Here is an 18480-nt window from a genome sequence, read left to right as displayed (position 1 = left end):
CTTTTCCTATCTGTCCTGTGAATGGAGTCGGACTCGATGGTCTCTAGAGCTTTTTTTTCTCTCAGTTTTTTTTTTTTTAATTTTTATTGTGCTTTAAGTGCAAGTTTACAAATCAAGTCAGTCTGTCATACAAAAGTGTATACACAGCTTGCTGTCTACCCCTAATTGTTCTCCCCGTAATGAGACAGCACACTCCTTCCCTCCATTCTGTCTTTTCCTGTCCATTCTGCCAGTTTCTGACCCACTCTGCCCTCCTGTCTCCCCTCCAGATAGGAGATGGCAAGGTAGTCTTATGTCTACTTGATCCAAGAAGCTCATTCTTCACCAGTATCATTTTCTATCCCGTTGTCCAGTCCAATCCCTGCCTGAAGAGTTGGCTTTGGGAATGGTTTCTGTCTTGGGCTAAGAGAAGGTCTGGGGGCTGTGACCACCAGGGTCCTTCTAGTCTCAGTCAGACCATTAAGTCTGGTCTTTTATACAAGAATTTGGGGTCTGTGTCCCACTGCTCTCCTGCTCCCTCAGGGGTTCTCTGTTGTGCTCCTTGTCAGAGCAGTAATCTGTTGTAGCTGGGCACCATCTAGTTCTTCTGGTTTCAGGCTGACATAGGGTCTGGTTTATGTGGCCCTTTCTCTGAGTGCTTTTGTGAGACCCTTTGGGAGAGGGTCCAAGTGTGACAGGAAATCCTGGTACTGACCCCTCAGAAGTGCCCTGGTACTGTCCAGAACTGTGGCTTAATTTCTTCAAAGTGCTGGGTCTGGGCTGGGTGCAGTGCGGGAGAGCAGAGCACTGTTCTTCCTTCCACCAAGGCTGTTCAGGACGCACCACCTGCAGAGTGACAGGCTCCTACATGTAGCTGGGGTGGAGGCATTCTGAATCAGTGGTTTTCAACCTTGAGTGCTGTATAAACCCCTTTTCCAAAACCAAAAAACCAAACCCGCTGCCACTGAGTCGATTCCGACTCATAGCGACCCTACGGGGGGAAAAAATGCTCAGGGAACCCTGAGAATATGTCCACAGACCACAACTTGAGAAACATTGCCTTCAAAACTTCCTCGGTTGGTGACTGGTGCAATTTAGATCTTGAAGACAGGCCCTGAAATGGAGTGGCAGTTAGATGGCTTATCCAGATATATAGGCTATTGTCAAGTTGGCAACATCATTTAAACAAACATTTGCTGAACTTGCAGATGCCTTGAATAGTTAGGAGTCTGTGGGAGTTTGAAGAAGTCCTTTTGGGGATCCATTCAATGTTGTTGGACAAGTGTGAACTTTGAGATAGCAGTGTGAGACAGCAGGAAATAGAAACAATTTCAGTGTTACAGCCTCAAGAGTAGCTCCCAGTAGAAGGTGGTCCTCTGTTTTTGATAGCGTCTTTCCTAGGTTTATAGGACTCTTAACTCCCAGTTGACCCTTTCTCAAGTAGCCGAGGCCGCACTGGATGACTGCCAGTTTTTGTTAGATTTTTGGTCTTAGTGTGTTGGGGTGGCGGAATGGGCAGTCCTGGAGCTGCAGTTATGCTGTGGTCACCTGGCTAGTAAAGTTTTTTTTTAAAAAGCAAACAGAACACTCTATTGTCTTCAGAAATAATTATGTACATATATACCCTGTAAGGGTATTTGTGATTGTCATCTATAATAGCAGAAACCTGGAAACAACCTGATATCCACCCATAGTGGATTAGGTCAGTGAAGTTTGTGCAAATTAGTTAGGTGGGTTAATTAAATGACTGCATTACAATCACGGGGGAAGAGCCCTTGGCCTCATCCCTAAAAAAAAACAACAAAACCAAACCCATAGTGACCCTATAGGACAGAGTAGTACTGCCCCATAGGGTTTCCAAGGCTGTGAACTTTATGGAAGCAGACTGCCACATCTTCCTCCCACAGAGCAGCTGGTGGGTTTGAACCACTGACCTTTTGTTCAGTAGCTGAACCCTTAACCACTGCTCCACCAGGGCTCCTTAGTTTATCCAATAGCCTGTGATAATACAGTGGAAAAGTATTCTTTCTGCAGCCTTTCCTCTGCTTTTGGAGCAGAGAAAAATATTATTTCTAGTAGCATTTCCTGCTGGTCCTTTAAGTATAAAGAAAGGTAATGATCCTGAAGAAATACCAGCAAACCTGCAGTGAGAATACGGAAGGCTTTTGCAATGCAATGGACCACTTTTATGTGGCCTTTCTTGCCCTGGTCTTGGACTCCCACCAAGTGACTGGGTGGGACTGGGCAAATAAGGTGTTGATGACCCACCTAGGGGATTGGATAGCTTGGTAATAATGCAAGTAAGGTGCATGACACCCTTGTGGGGGTGTGACCATACACATAAGGTGTGTGGAACCCTAATGAGGGTATTGGTCAATTTTGCCATCCCACTAGGCTTAAAATGAGCCATCCCAGAGGCAGAAAGGGGCGACCTTACTATCACCAAGAAAAAGAGATAGGAATGGGTCATGTCCTTTGGACCCAGAGTCCTTGTGCTGAGAACCTCCTAGATCCAGGAGACAGAAAGAGCTGTAACACCAGAGACGGCACATGATGACGAGAATCAGTGGCAGCAGAACCAGGAGACCAGTGCAAGATGGCACAGTGAGCTTCCTGGCCCATGGAGCAAGGTAGTTGCAGTGGCTGTGCTGAGGGAGAGAGCTGAGTGCCTTCAGGCAGGAGGCTTCCTGGCAGAGTGGATTACCCCGGTACTTACTGGTGGATCTAAAGAGCTCCTTAACACCTGCCTGAGCAGGGCAGAGGCTGGGCCAAGGGCCAAAGAGAGGCCTGTCTGTGGGCATGGCTGAGAAGAGGCTGTCCTGGTCAGAGAACTATGTCCTGAGTGTTCCTGATCCTGAGTTGTCACCTGTTACCTCCCAAATAGCCCCACAGTCGTGAGTATTACCTGTGAGTTCTGTGTGGCCATTGCAACAAATTATCAAACCCAGCAGAGAAGTAGAGAGTGCCGTGGGAGGGACGGCTGGTGTCAGAATTGATAAAGAAGTTGGAGGGTAGAGACATGTCTGACCTCTTCCTTATAGCAGTCAGCCTGGGGCTGTTGATCTTGATTTCCTCCCCAGCCCTTGTGAAGTTCGGGAAGGTCAGATGCCACCCCCGCTCCATGCCATTTTTACAGCTTTGTCTTTGGTGAAAGCTGAAATCGTCCAAATTAGAAATGTCGACTATATTATATATGCCGCACATATAAAATATATTTATATAAAAATATATAAAGGATAATTATATATATGTGTATGTGTGTGTGTGTGTGTGTGTGTGTGTGTTTTAAATAAACATTTGAAAGGGAAGAGGCCTTTGCTGCTTTTCTCCAACAAGAAGGTCTGGTGCCTGTGTGATTAAGTTCTTGTATGTAAAACGAGGTTGACAACAGGACCTGCTGTGGAATGGGATGGGATGTTGATGGTGGGAGCAGGGTCTGGGGCCCCTAGTCAGCGTTCTCTACAGATCAGCCGAGGTAGCACCCACTGTGCGGCAGCAGCACTGGACTTGGAATAGGCGGCTTAGCTTCCAGTTCTGTTTCTGCTGCTAACTATCCATGTGACATAGTGGCTTGGAGCACTCTGAGGTGCTGTGCATGGTAAAACGGCCTGGCACAGACAGCACACTTTAAGAGAAGATAGCCACCCTGGCCTGCATCTTCACGAAGATGGAGCAGTACCCAAAACTCAAGGTTATAAGCTCCCTTGCTCTTGCTTTGCCCTTGATATTTACCCTGGTCCAGGAACGGTGTTGGCTTGACAAGCTAAGCTGGGTGTCTCAGGGGTGGATGTTCAAACACCTGGACGTGGTGGCGCCAGCAATCATTCTTTGGGTTCCATAGCGCTGTGGGCGACTATCCCCTCAGAGAAGAGGCAGTCAGGGGCTAGTCCAAAAACTGGCCCTTTCTGCCGGGTGGTGTATTTTCTGGCCATGGGAATCAAAGGCCTGAAGTTGGCAGAGGCCCACATATTGACCTTCTGGTCCAAAGGCAGCACCGCACCCTAATCTCCAAGTCCCAGGAACAGCAAATGTCAGTTTAAGACAACCGTTTGGATTCTGAAAAGCCAGAACCATAACACTTGGTATATCTGGTATTTCAGCCCCCGAAATCCAAATTTCCCCAGTCTTCTGACCTGCAGGAGTCACTCTTTGAGGCCACCTTGGTCCTAAATGTGTAAAATACAATTATAATAGAGTCCAGTTCCCTGAGGGGCTCTACTCACCTGGCCCATCGAGGTGAGCGTGGCTTTGGCCTGCATGGGTGGAGTGTTTGGGTGACATGAGGCTCTTGGGGTCATAAGTGATTTCCTTCAGTGTATGTATGGGGTCATTCCTCAGGCACCTGAGGGGTCTGCAGGCTGTAGGGGACATGAATCCCACCCACACTTCCTCTCACCTGTTCTGACCTGCCTTTGACTTTGAGGAAGCCTCCAGTGGTGTGAGATCTGTGTGTTTACCTGTTAGTCCATTCTGGCCCCAGATATGGGCAAGCGAGAGGGAGAAAGCTGATGGGAAATCACTCTGAACTGGAATGGGGACAGGGGTGGAGGCAAAGAGATCTTGCTTTTCTGTGCTTGGATCCCAAAGCCTTCAAGACAGCTGAAGCCAGAGGGGACCAGAAACTATTTAAACCTGCAACTGACTGGTTGACCCCTGATTCAGTGACGCCACCGGCTGCTCAGCATCACTGCCCGGCGGAGGAAAAGGTGTGCCCTTCCTGGGAGGCGGAGATACCTTTGTTCTTCTCCAGTCTCTACTGTTCTTTAACACACAACATCCAGCTTACGTTAAAAAATAACATAACACAAAGAAACAGAAGACTATGACCTGTAATAAAGAGAAGCAACCAATTGCCAGAACAGAACCACAGATGACGCAGATGTTTGAGCCGGGCCTCAGAAATAGCTGTTAGTGATAGGTCAAATAACTTAGAGGAGAAGAGGTTCGGAGTGGGTGAATGGATACGGAATTGCAGCAGAGAAATGGAAGTTCCAGCACTGAAAGATCCTCTCAGTGTTCTTTGTGGTGGCAAGTGCCTGCCTGCTCAAACTTAACAATTTCAAAGTGCTGAGAGCACTTCTCAGACCACACCCACTCTTCCCTTTCAATCACCTGATAAATATTTATTGAGTTCCCACAAGACCTGAGGACTGTCAGTTTAATGAAGCAAGCCCTAGTGGCGTGGTGGTTAAGAGCTCAGCTGCTAACCAGAAGGTCAGCAGTTCGAATCCACCAGCTGCTCCTTGGAAACCCTATGGGGCAGTTCTGCTCTGTCCTATAGGGTCGCAATGAGTCAGAATCGACTCAACAGCATCGGGTTTGTTTAATGAAGGGAGCCTTGGGACTCTTTGCTGCCTCCTGCAGCCCTAGGAGGGAGGTGGTCCTGGGAAACTGTTCTCTCTGGGCCCTGAGGGCCACTGCACACTGCCTGGAGCCCTGTGCAGAGTTTCCACCTCTGAATAGCTGGCCCTTGGGAGCCATCAGCTGGAGAAGGCTCCATAACAGGTCTGGGCCCTGAATCACTTTCTGGCTCCTCAGTGCTGAGGCCAGTCCTCATCAGTGAGGCCCCTTCCCTGCCTGTGGATGGATGCCTGGTACCTGGGGGACTGGCCCCAGCCTCATGCAGGGTGCTGGTCTGTGGGGTGGTCAGGCCTGGGACAGGGCAGGCAGTCCTCTGTGTGAGCTGCTTCTGGGAGCATGGTCCTCTATTCCTCTCAGATCTGGGGGCTCAGTGGGACCCCCAGGTTTGAGAATCAGGAGCTCTGAGAGTATTGAAGGGAGAATGGCTTTAACCCACATCTGGAGGCTGCTCATCTTTGGGAGCACTGGTGGGTCTGAGGGACACCCCTCAGCTTTCCCCACCAGGAGCTCTGAGAGCACTGAAGAGAGAATGTCTTTAACTCACACCTCGAGACAGCACAGTGGTTAAGAGCTCAGCTGCTAACCAAAAGGTCGGGAGTTCGAATCCACCAGGCAGTTCTATTCAGTCCTATAGGGTTGCTATGAGTTGGAATCGACTTGAAGGCAATGTTTTTTTTTCGGTTTTGGAGGCCCACTGGGCTTTCCTTTTGGAGCACTGGTGGAGCACCCCCTGCTTTCCCCATCAGGAGCCAAGGGGAGGGCTGTAGTCCATTTGACCTGGGCTGGACATTAGGGAAGTGGCCAGGGCAGGGGTGGCTGGGATGCCAGCGACAGCACACTTCAGAGTTTTGCCCAAGGCCGAGACGGCTGTGAAATCTACTTCCCTTGACACTTGAAGAACTGGCTTTAATATTCATATTGGTTTACACATGTATATGTATTTTTCGGTGAGGTCTTGGAACATCGGACATAAAAGCTGCCCGCGGATCCTAGTGTGCCACTAGATGGCGGTCTAACGCAAGGATTGACCCTGCTCCCCTCTTTGTGAGTCTTGGTGTTATTTCCCTCCAAACCTGTCAAAAAACCCGGTTTACCAGCCACTAGAAACTTTTTTTTTTTTTTTAGAAACTACAGACGTCCAGGAGCTGAGGTTATTTCTCTATAAAGAATATAACTGGATTTTGACCAACACCTTTCCCCTTAGAGTCATGTGGTTTAAATAAGACAGAGGTGAGAAGGACAGAGAAATGACAAGACCCTGGGAAAGAGGCGTGATTGCCGAGGATATTTAAAAATTGATGGTGTGTCAACGAGGTGGGAGCAAGCAGGCAGGATGGCAGTCTTCACGGTAGATCCTGGCCTTTTATGAGCTGCTTTTTTTTGAAGAAGGTGAGGGATTGATTTCCAGCCCTGTCTGTTTTTTTTCTGGAGGTGCCCTTTTCCCCTTTTCCCGTAAACTGATTTTCTGCCCTGACCTTGTTATTAGCGTGGAGAGAGACACTCAGAGCTGCAGAGTAAGTAATGCAGTGCCTGACAGTGCTGGCAGGCAGAAGCTCCCGGATTTCACGTGACAAGTGTCCTTTTGTCTGTTTATAGAGGTAGGACTTGAGACAAGGGGAACTGAAGTTATTTAGCAAAATTGCTCTTAATTAAGGTTTATTTATTTTTTGGAAGTTAGTGACTATTTGGTGACATTTGTTAGTGGCATCTGGGTTAGGAACCACTCGATTGCAGTGTCCCCTCCTCATCAAGGGAAAACAAGAGCTGGTGGAGGAGAGGCCACAGGCAGACAGGCTAGCTGGAACCAAAAATGCTGCCCCGGTACACAGTGCTGCCTGTAGGAATCGTGTGTACCCCAGTGTGTGCACACGGCAGATACGCAGCCAGCGTTTGTGAAAGGAAGTTGAACGACTGAGTGTCTGCAGTCCTGTGGAAGGCACAGACAGGGGCTGGCCTCAGGCCTAGGCAGGAAAGATGGCACCGTAAAATGCCCTTGTCCCCATTCCCAACCAGTGAAAACAAACAAAAAAATTGCCACTGAGTCAATTCCAGCTCCTGACGACTCCATGTGTGTCAAAGCAGAACTGTGATCCATAACGTTTTCAGTGGCTGACTTTTTGGAAGTAGATCGCCAGGCCTTTCTTTCGAGATGCCTCTGGGTGGATTCAAACCTCAACTTTTGGGTTAGCGGCCAAACACTTAACCATTTGCCCCACAGAGGAATGTCCCAGAAATATAGAGTCACCAGCAAGCCCTGCCTGGGAAGCCCCAGGGCCTGAAATTCAAGCAATGGACAGTCACCCTTTTAGGTTGAGCATTATTTTCTCCAGAACTTTATTTTCAAATGCAATCACCCTAAGCAAGGGTAATAAATAAACCCTGAAGTCTGACAAGGGGACACTTGCCTGGCAGCTGAGCCAGGACTAATGGAGTCGGGGAGAAGGGGGGCCTTGGGAAGGGGTGTCTGAGAGGAGGTAGAGAGCAGGGAGGCTTGGAACAGACAACACATGTGATGCTTTCCCCCTTTTGCCTTCACTGTGGAAACCTGGACCCAGATCTTCATCCGCTGAGGCCAGAGCCCCAAAGGGCTCGACTTACCTCACTTGGACATAATTGGGGAGAGGCAAATTGTTTTCCTTCTGTGTTATTCTCTGGCCGACTTGCCACTGAGGATCCTGGTAAGCTGGCACGCAAAGGCAGCCGCCCTAGAGTCAGGGTGGGCAATGTGGGCAGCCCTATGGGGTCTGGTTGTGCCCGGCCCTCTTCTGTAAGGCTTTGTGGTGGGAGCTAGCTCTATCTGCCCTGAGGCTGGTTGATTTAGGGGGTACCCGACTCCCCAGTCCCACTCGTGGAAACATACATGCTTTCCTTGAAAGCACAGAGCACAGGCTTCTCGTGGCTTTTGCCATGTTTTCCTGTTTTTAAATTTGAATCCCGAGCGGAACAGAAAACTGGCCCTGAGCTACGTGAGCGCTGCCTCGGGGGCACGTAAATTCCCTCTAATGTATGGCGAGGCACTTCCTTTTTTTTTTTTAATTAGGTAATTGATCAGCAACATTGATCAGAAAAATTATGCCTTGTTGACCATATTCTTGGATGAGGATCAATGACGTTAATTTTCAGTACATAAATTCTTGCACCGAGCACTAATTGGAAGGGATAAAGCTGTGTGATGTATCATTGGGTGGGACCCAGGACAACTGCACCCTCCAAAGGGGTCAGGAGATTTGATTGTACCAACCTATTCAACAGATAGGGAGCCTGGCGGTGTGGTGGTTAAGTGCTTGGCCGCTAACGCAAAGGTCGACAGTTCGAACCCACCAACGGCTCCATGAGAGAAAGATTCGGCAGTCTGAGTCTATAAAGATTACTGGTCGCCGTCAAGTTGATTTTGACTCTTGGAGAACCTACAGGACATGGTAGAACTGCTTCTTGGGATTTCCTAGTAATGGCTGGTGAATTTGAACTGCTGACCTTTCGGCTGGCAGCCGAGCTCTTAACCACTGCACCATCTGGGCTCCGTTCTGTAAGGATTACAGCTTTGGAAACTCTATAGGACAGTTCTACTCTGTCCTATAGGGTCTCTATGAGTCAGAATTGACTTGACAGCAACAATTCTTTTTTTTTTTTTGGTATTCAACAGATAGTAAAGTGGGAAATTGCACCTGGTGGATGGACACCTAAGACAGGGGTTTGAAAGTGGTTCCAACGCTTTCATATAATGTGTTTGGTGCTCCTTGTGCTGTGTGTGGGGGAGCCCTGGTGGTGCAGTGGTTAAAGTGCTCTGCTGCTAACTGAAAGTTCAGCAGTTCGAACCCACTATTGGGAGAAAAAACCAGACTCGTTGCCGTCAAGTCGATTCTAACTCCACGGCCGTGGTGGCACAGTGGTTAAGAGCTATGGCTGCTGACCAAAAGGCTAGCAGTTCAGATCCTTCAGCCGCTCCTTGGAAATCCTATGGGACAGTTCTGCAGTGTCCTATGGGGTAGCTACAAGTTGACATCAACTCCGCAGCAGTGGGTTCGGTGTGACTTTCTTCTGGTGCTGTGTGAGAAGGGAAAACGAAAGAGCAGAGCTGGGAGCAGCTGGACTCCTAGTGCTCCAGGTGCAAGCCTCCTTCCCTTCCCCCTCAGCATGTGCTTTCTTTCCTAAACCCTAGATTTTCTCACCATTGTGAGAAAACTTTAAGTTAAAAGTTGACGACTGACTGAATCAAATGTAGAGAAAGTCATAAATAGCCCGGCAGCAGAGGCATCTACTTTTAGTTCAAGAGCTAACCTATGGCCTTTTTTTAAGGTCATGTTTTTTAATTTTTTGATCTTCTTTATGGTGGGGCTGAGTACTTTTCACCATCCAGTGCTTGTCATGGTGTGAAGAGGATGCAGGGCTTTTTGACAGATGGCCAGAGAGTGGCTCAGAGAAACATCCGCCCCCGGGGTTTGAGGCCTCTGGAGCATCAGAACGTCTGCTGGGAGCTGTGCAGAAGTGGCCTGTGCAGGTGGTATGGAAGGACAAGGCAGCCCCCGGAGGCCTGAGTTCCAGGCTCCAGTCCAGCCTGGCCAATGCTCTGCTAGCGTTTCCAGGGCCAGGTTTTACTGAAACGTCTGGGCTCTCAGGTACTAGCTGGGGAGGTGTCTGACCTGTGACATCTCACCTCTGCTGCGTTTACCAAATGTAGATTGTGGTGGAAGAATATCCTGTGTCCCCCGAGCATGGGTCACCTGCATCCCCGCTTTCCATTGACTTTAAACCAACACAGGGGAGCTCTCGGCAGAAATTATTGTTAGAATAACCATGCATTATTTTTGTCGTTGTTAGTTGCCGTCGAGTGGGTTCCTAACTCATGGAGACCCCATGCACAATGAAATGCTGCCCAGTCCTGTGCCATCCCCATGATAAGTTGTGGATTGGACCATCGTGATTCACAGGGTTTCCACTGGATGATTTTTAGACGTAGATTTCCAGGCCTTTCTCCCTACTCTGTCTTAGCCTGGAAGCTCTGCTGAAACCTGTTTGTCGTCAGAGCAACACGCACTCCTCCACTGACAGATGGGTGGTGGCTGCACTTGGGGTGAGTTGGATGGGAACTGAAGCCAGGTCTCCCGTATGGAGGGTGAGGAATCTACCACTGGACCACCCCTGCCTCGCAGAGTTTTTAGTTGGACCAAAAAGATCAAGAAATTGGGTTTAAATGAAGACAAAAGGGAAGGTGGTCAGAGATTGGACGACCATGGTACATTGCGTGGTTGAGAAAGGTGTGAGATTGTAAGATGTGGCCATCAGCAACCTGCCCGGTGGCTGGGGGCTGAGCTGATTCCCCCCGGCTTGAGGACTTGAGGGGCCCGTGAGTGCCATAGGAGGGATCTCCAGGAGGTGCGAATGACCCCGGAGCTTCTGGGGGTCGGGACCCCAGGCTGCCCATAGACGTTCAGTGTCTGCAGGGGAACATGGTGGCCAAGGTCAGTAGGTTCTCTGCTGTGGGTGATGGGTAAGTTTGGTTAACTCCTCCTGCCTGTGGTCCCAAGGCTGCAGTGGGCTTGTGGTCATGGGCACGTCTTCTCTGTTCTGGTCATTCACACTAGCTTTCTCTTCCCTTCTACCCTGTAGTCTCTTAATTTCTGCTAGAAAAAACAAGGGAAGAGGAATTTAACTTTTCCCTTAGCAGATTTATGTATATCTTGGAAAAAAAAAATCTAAACCACCAGTTGCCATTGAGTTGACTCCAGCTCATGGAGACCGTATGTGTGTCAGAGTAGAACTGTGCTCCACAGGGTTTTCAATAGCTGATTTTTTCAGAAGTTGCCAGGCCTTTCTTCCAAGGCTCCTCTGGTTGGACTCAAACCTCCAATCTTTCTGTTAGCAGCTGAGTATGTTAACCATTTACACCACTCAGGGACCAGCAAGAGTGGCTCTCTTGGCACAGTGGGCAGTTTTGTCGGTCTCATAACCTGAAGGTCCAGAGTTCAGGCCTCAGAGAGGGCACATATCCAAAACAACCCAATAAATGACCCTTTGTCAAAACACCCTCCTACGCTCACAGTAGTGCTTTTCCATGGCTAACGACATAGTCGGAATCGACTCGATGGCAACTGGTACGAGAAAGACATATGTGATTTCCTTGCTCAAGGACCAGCAGGATAAAACTTGGTGTTCAAGGGTCTCCTGTCAGAAACTGTGAAGGGTCTGAAATTTTAACCTACTGGTAAGTAACAAGTTAGCCCGCCACAGTTTCATACATGCTGGCAGAAGATACAAGACTCCTGGGTCAGAGACAAAGGACTCTCTTACTCTCAGCAGCAGCAGTGGCCAGAATATCAACCTTTCCTTGTGCTGGTTTCCTGAATTCCATTTTCCACAGGGCAGTGCAGCAGGCTAGATGACACCTGTACACACAGTGGGTTGTGTTATAGGAGAGAATCCTGGGGTCCCCTGAATTTTTATAGTGGGCTGTCAGCATGCCTGTGCTTTGCTCCAGAGGGAGTCACTCCTCTGTCTTCCAAGGCTGCTTGCTATACAGACACCCTGAAAAGATAAGCCAGGACAAAGGCCCTTGGTGCCTCCGCTCACAAGTTGAGCAGAAACATGAGCCACCCCTGAAGAACTGTCTGCTCCACCTGATCTTTCGTTGGCCCCACCTCACATTTCACGCTCGGCAGTGACGAGCTCTTTGTCCCTGCCTCATGGAGCTGTTTGTGTGTGATGCCTCCGCAGCTTGCATTGTCCTTTCTGCCCTCCCCGGCCACTTCTTGCTCACCTTTTAAGACTACTATAAGCATTGCTGTCTCTGGGTGTTAGGAGCACCTCTCTGGCAAGTTTCCCCATTACGCCACCACCTCCTTGGGGGTCTGTGCCCCAAGTAGAAGGTGCGGCACATTTTTCCTGAATGAAGAGCCTTTCCTTGGTTCTCTTAGACCATTTACAGTTAGTGCCACTCTATCGGGTTCTTAGTAAATTCAGCTTTGAAGTGGCAGAGTTTTCCATCTAAATACCTGCCCTGGCAGATTGCAAGCTTGCCAGGGACAGGGCTCTGTTTGTCACCTTGGCAGAGGGGCAGGCAGCTAGTGAAAACATGTCCAGTCCTCACTGATGGGCAGGCATCATTGTGTCTCAGCGGACATGTGCTTCTGATCTGGGCTGCAGTGAGGTCCCCCTGGGATACTGAGATTGCCTGCCGGACACAATTTCCTGATGGGCATGGATTTGTGGATGCTTTTGCAGGTAGCTGTTGCTTCCGCAAGAAGGAGCCCTCCTGTCATAGCGAACTTCTTGAGGTCCGAGTTCAGACAGTTTCTGTTAATAAAAGAGCTGCACCCCTCATTCTGAGTTGTGGAAGGGAATTGCTGAAAGATGGAAACACTTCCGTGCTCACAAGTTTGATCCTGTACAGAGAGACAAAAATTGAGTTTAATCTGATGAATGTTTACCGAGCACTTGTAGTGTGCGGGGAATTAGGGACATAGAGAAGGAGAGGGCATTAATTACATCCTGGTACCTGCCCTCAGGAAGCTTCTATCTAGCAGGGCGGGATCACTACACTGAGCGAGAGAAGGTCTTGCAAATGTGAGACAGATAGGAAGGTGAAAAGACTCATTTACCTGCATCTGGAAGTGATTTATCTATTATTGCATAATAAATTACCCCAAAACTTAGTGCATCGAAAGAACATTTATTATCTCACCATTTCTATGGTCAGGAATTTGGGCGAGACTTAGCTGGGCTTCTGCCTTGGGATCTCTCCCCTTGCAGTCAAGATGTCAGCTGGGGCTTCAATCATCTGAAGGCTTGGCTAGGGCTGGAGGATCTGCTTCCAAGCTGGTTCACCCGCATGGCTGTGGACAGGAGGCCTCAGTTCCTTGCCACATAAGCCTTTCCACAGGGATACTGAGTATCTTCACAAAATGGCAGCTGGTTTCTCTCAGAGCGAATGACCCAAGAAAGATCAAGTCAGAAGCCATGTGTCTTTTATGACCTACTTTCAAAAAATACTGTCATTTTTGCAATAGTCTCTTGTTTACACAGGTCAGCCCTATTCAGTGTGGGAGGGGACAGCAATATCGGGAGGTAGGGGTCATTAAGGGGCCATTTTTGAGGCTGGCTGCCACAGGGCTGGTCTCCCGCAAGCAAAGGGACACAGAGTGGAGAATAGAGTCTCAAATCTCCTGTTTCCCAAATGAGCTGGGCTGCCTCTGCCGGACCGACCTCTGCCTTAGCCCTCAGGCAGTGGGCACAGTGCAGAGTCAGGCCTGGAGATGTTGCTGGTGCCTGCTTGCCCACACAGAGTGGCCCCCCGGCAGGCGGGTGGGCTGCAGGTGGGTGGGCAGCAGGCGGGTGGGCAGCAGGCAGCTGATTCACCTGCCCAGCATCCCAAACCTGCTCCTGCTGTGATTGCTCTCCCTTCTCCACCTTACACCTTTGGAGTAGAGACTTCTACTGGCCCGTCATCTACTCTGTGGTTTGTGCCTCTCAAAAAGAAGCTTGTGCACTGCTGACCTAGATTGTCTCAGCAAAAGCAAGGCACATTTCTGCCCAGGGCCTGAGGCAGCCAGCCCCCAAATGGAGTTCATTTAATAAGGGAATAACTCCGGCTGAATTCACGAGACAGAATTACAGGTTCGTTTCGGGCAAAATGGAAGGAGTGGCAAGCTCAAAGTTCGAGGGGAAGCTCATGAAAACTGTTTTCCAAGCATACGATGCACTGTCCTCAAATGCAGTGCTTCCAGAGGGGCATTTTCATTTCCCAAGCTTGTGGCTTGTAGTCTCTCCCCTTCCTGCACACACCCTGTGCGGACTCAACTCCATCACAAATGCAGGTTTAGGCCATGTATCCTTGTGTCTGTGTTTTCCATTCCTGCAGCAGATTCTGGTGCTGATGCCTTGGGGTGAGCCCCTTCAGGTTCCCTGTAGGGAATGTTAGTGTTTTTGCCTCCCAGCATCCACTCCCTGATTTTCCATTAAGCATCTACCCCTCCCGCTCTCAACCTGTGTGGATCCAGTGAAGCTTACTGAATCCTGGGCTTACCCAATCAGCACATTTAGTCCCTCTGGCCTGGTGAGCCCATGATCCAGGTCAGCCTCTGGAGCTTTGGTTGAACTGGTGAATTTGCTGCTCCGAGCTCATCTCCACATGAAGCCACCAGAAGATCTGAGAGAAGAGGCCAGCACTTGATACTTCTTTGCTCTGGATCCAGCTGCAGCTAAATCTAGGCCTGTAAGTTCTCTTTTGACTTAAGCCAGTTCGGATTGCCATGCTTTGTCAACCATGCAGCTGACACACTTCTACTTTGTAGGAATCAGGTGGTTCACCTCTGTGTGGGGAACCTGGTGCTTCAGGTACAGATGGTATGCAGAGTGGACTCCGTTAAGGTGACCACGAGGTGGGCCTAACCTCTGTTCCTGAGCACTGTGGACAGAGGCTCGCTACTACCTCTATCTGTTTATGAGGCTGCTGCCACCAGCTTCGGGCAGATGTCTCAGAATTACAGGGCAGGGCCTGTGCAAGCAAACCTGAGGCTGTGGTCAGGGCTGCCCGGCTCGTGATCTGCCTGTTTTGCCAACCCCTCTTTGTAAACAAGGGTGTGGTACTCGAATCTCAGGGTTTCTTTCTAACCTTTCCACCTTGGTGCCCACTCTTCCCTCCTGCTCAGGGCCAAGCTCTCCACCCCTTCCCATCTCTTGGACTGTTGCTCCATCAACTACCCTCCCTCCTCTGTAGCTCAGGCTCTCCCTGTCGGTTGGTTTAGAAGGAAAGCTGTGCATGGGCTTGGATACTAAGTAGAAAGCCCCTCCCTGGGCCTTGTCTTCCCCTCCAGCTACAAATCTCCTTCCCTTCTCAGCCAAGTTTCTTTAAAGTCTGGTCTGGGCCATTTCCTCCCAGCTAGTCACTCACCCCCATCCCTATCTGCTCCGGCAAAGGGGCCCTATTTGCCATGTTGGCAAAACCAGTGGCACCAGCATGCACAAAGCCACAGCACAGAATGAACTCACCATGCCTGGGGTGATGCCTCTGGCACCGACACCCTGGATTCTGGGGCGGTGGACACTGGGAGCCCTTCAGTCTCTTGAAATGCTCCGAGCCTTTGTTTCCACACTCTCATTCTTTGATGAACTTCGTTCTACTCCTCTGACCATGATTTTGCACTCTCCTCGGTGTCTCCACAGACTACCCTGCCCCTGAGGCTCTTGCCCTTTCTATTCTACAAGCTCTTTCCAGTTGTGCTCATAGTTTTAGTTACCAGCTCGATGCATTTGCTCCTGAGTGTTTACCTTTGGCCTCAGCCTCTCCTGACATAATTGTTTGCTAGATATCTGCAGTCAGGTGTTCTATAGGAGCCTCACGTTTTAAAATGACCAAAATGGACCTCTGCTTCTGGTCATTACAGGGTAGCAGGAAGTGGACATACCTCCCACTGCAAACAACAGAGGAATTGGAAAAAACATTTGTAACAAACTGTTTTCAGACAGTAAAAAATAGGCCATGCAGGGCAGCAATCCCCAAGAGAAGGGGACGGAAGAGCTGAGACCTGGATTGCCTAAGCTTCGAGTTTCCAGGGAGGGGGGTCCAAACAGAGCCCAGTGGTTTCCTTGAGTTGAGAATGCAGAATGGAAGACCCAGGGAAGACAAAGCAGCTAGAATTCGCAGGGCAGAATAACAGGGAAGAGAGAGAATGCTACCTAGCTGTCTGGATATCTGCAGAAGGTTCCACTCAAGTCTTCAGCTGAGCACTGATTAGTGCATGTGTGTGAGGGAACTACCCCAGGCCACTGAAAGAACCACTGGGAAGAAGCAGATGGAACAATTTCTGGAGCTCACACAAGGCCGGAAGAGGTCATGTACCCCCACAGTCACCGAGGAGAAACCTTGTACCACACAGGGGATCAGGAAGAGCACTCAGCACCCCACAATTTAGATGAAATGGGCAAATTCCTTGAAAGACACAAATTACTGAAGTTCACTCAAGAAAGAAGTGTCAGCCTGGATAGTCCTAGGTCTATTCATGACGGTTGCTGTGCTTGAGACCATTGATTTTACTACTGTGTCAATCCATTTCACCAAGGGCCTCCCTCTCCCTCGCCAACCCTCCACTTTATCAACCATGATGTCCTTTTCTGGCGATTGGTCTTTCCTGATGACATGTCCAAGGTAAGTGAGCCAAAGTCACATCATCCTCACTTCTAAGGAGCATTCTGGTTGTGTTTCTTCTAAGACTGATTTCTTCATTCTCCTGGCTGTCCACGGTATACTCGAGTTAGCTACCTAACTTCTCCTTTTTAAAGACTCAGGTCTAAGCTTCCCTGGGCAGAGGAGCCCCCTCAGCTGGTCTCCATCACTGAGCAGCTCTGTCGCATGTCTGTTGCCCCTTGCTAGACTCTGGTTCTCCAGCATCCAGGAGCTAAACCACCATCATCTCTGCATCTCTGGTGTTTGGGCAACCCCGAGGCACACACAGAGTCATTGTTTAATGCGTGGTCGCCGCATCTCATGTCTCTTCACATGACTGTTCTGCTGTGAAGGGTAGCATGAAGCGCAACCCTGGGGGTCTTTGTTCTCTGCCACCTCCCTGATGTGGAGCGAGGTGACATGTCCAACAGGCACCAGACCTTCACGGCTGACCTCATGCCAGCTTTCCCAACTCTGGGCTTTGTATGGAAAGTTAAGGCCTCGTGGCTTCCCAGGCATCACGGCTCCTCAACAACACCCCATTGCTCTGTAGCTGAGCAATAATGCACTGAAGACGATGCTCTGTGGGGGTGTTCATGAAATGTCTCCATTTAAACATCGAGCTCAGCACGTAGAAAGGAGAGTAAACATACATATTCCTGTTTTTGTTTTACATAAAAAGGACTTGGTCTCAAGACTTATGGGTTTGTCACATTATCGCTTGTGTTCAGCAGAAGCTTTCTGCTGGGAATGCATCTGAGGAGTCTCTCCCCCGTAGCGTCCTCTTTGCTCGTTCTCGCCACGCAGTGGAGGGGGATCTGCAGGTAGATCACATCCCTCTCCGCTTCTCTGGCTCCTCAGGTACTTTGTTGTGGGGGACTAGATGACAGCTGCCTTGTGCCTTCCATCCCCTGGGCCCGTGGGGCCAGCCGCTGGGTCGACATGCTGGAGGAGAGGGCCATCAAAGCAAAGCTCTGTGCCTGGAGCCCAGGGGTTTCCACAGCAGTGGCCTGGGGTGGGCCTTCCCGGAATCCCTGTCATGATAAAGAAAGTTGGCCCTGGAGAAGCCTATGGCTCCCAGAGCTGGTCCAAAAAGCACAAGGCAGATGGCATGGCAAATGCTTTATGAAGCACGATCTCCGCATTCCGAGTTGGTGACCTTCCTACCTTTTTGACTAAAATGGTCTTTCCTATTTGAAATGGTAATAACACTGTGTTTTTTTTTTTTTCAGTATTCTTGCTCACTGAGCCCAACTCCCCACATTGGTTTCTGTGAGATTGGACCATGAGAAAGTGCTAATATTTGATCATTTTGACCAGTTAAAATGGCAATCCTGGATGGTTCGATCTAATAATTTTACTTGTTCACGAGGAACCAAACACCTGGGACCCATAGTCGTAGTGGAAAGACCTTTAGGCTGTGATCTGGTGGATTCAGAGTCAAGTCTGCCTCCTACTTCTCCCAGTGAGCTTGGTAGCTCCCCTCGCCTGGGCACAGCTTGGTCTCCTCATCTGTGCAGCGAGCTCATGGCCCATGTTCTCCCATCACACAGGGTCACATGAGATAATGGATGTTAAATTGCCTCTTCAGTGGTAAAGTGCCCGTGAAGGTTAGGGGCCAATGGCCTGCAGGTGGAATGACATATGTGTGTAATGATCCAGTCCTCGACTTGGGCTCTCTGGGAGCAAACTGTTACTGTTTTAGCCCTCAGATTTTGTCTCTTTGGGGGACAAGCCCTGGGGACCAGTCAAGGAAATCTGTGAAAGGATAATCTTAAATTCTCTGTGGCAGCATCTCATCAAAAGTCAGAGCAATTGGGTTAAAAGTACAAAAATCCATCTGTCAGTTACTTTGTCTCCGGAAGGCTATACAGCCAGTTTGAATATTCTGAGAAAAGAAATTGACTTAAAACACACACACACAAAACTTGGATTCAGTTTTCCCTTCTCCGGGGTGGCTTAGAGGCTATGTTACTTATAAA

Source organism: Elephas maximus, chromosome 21 (genome assembly GCF_024166365.1).
Source record: "Elephas maximus indicus isolate mEleMax1 chromosome 21, mEleMax1 primary haplotype, whole genome shotgun sequence".
Classification (NCBI taxonomy): Eukaryota; Metazoa; Chordata; class Mammalia; order Proboscidea; family Elephantidae; genus Elephas; species Elephas maximus.
The sequence above is the reverse complement of the archived record's forward strand: the minus strand, read 5'-3'. Positions refer to the sequence as shown.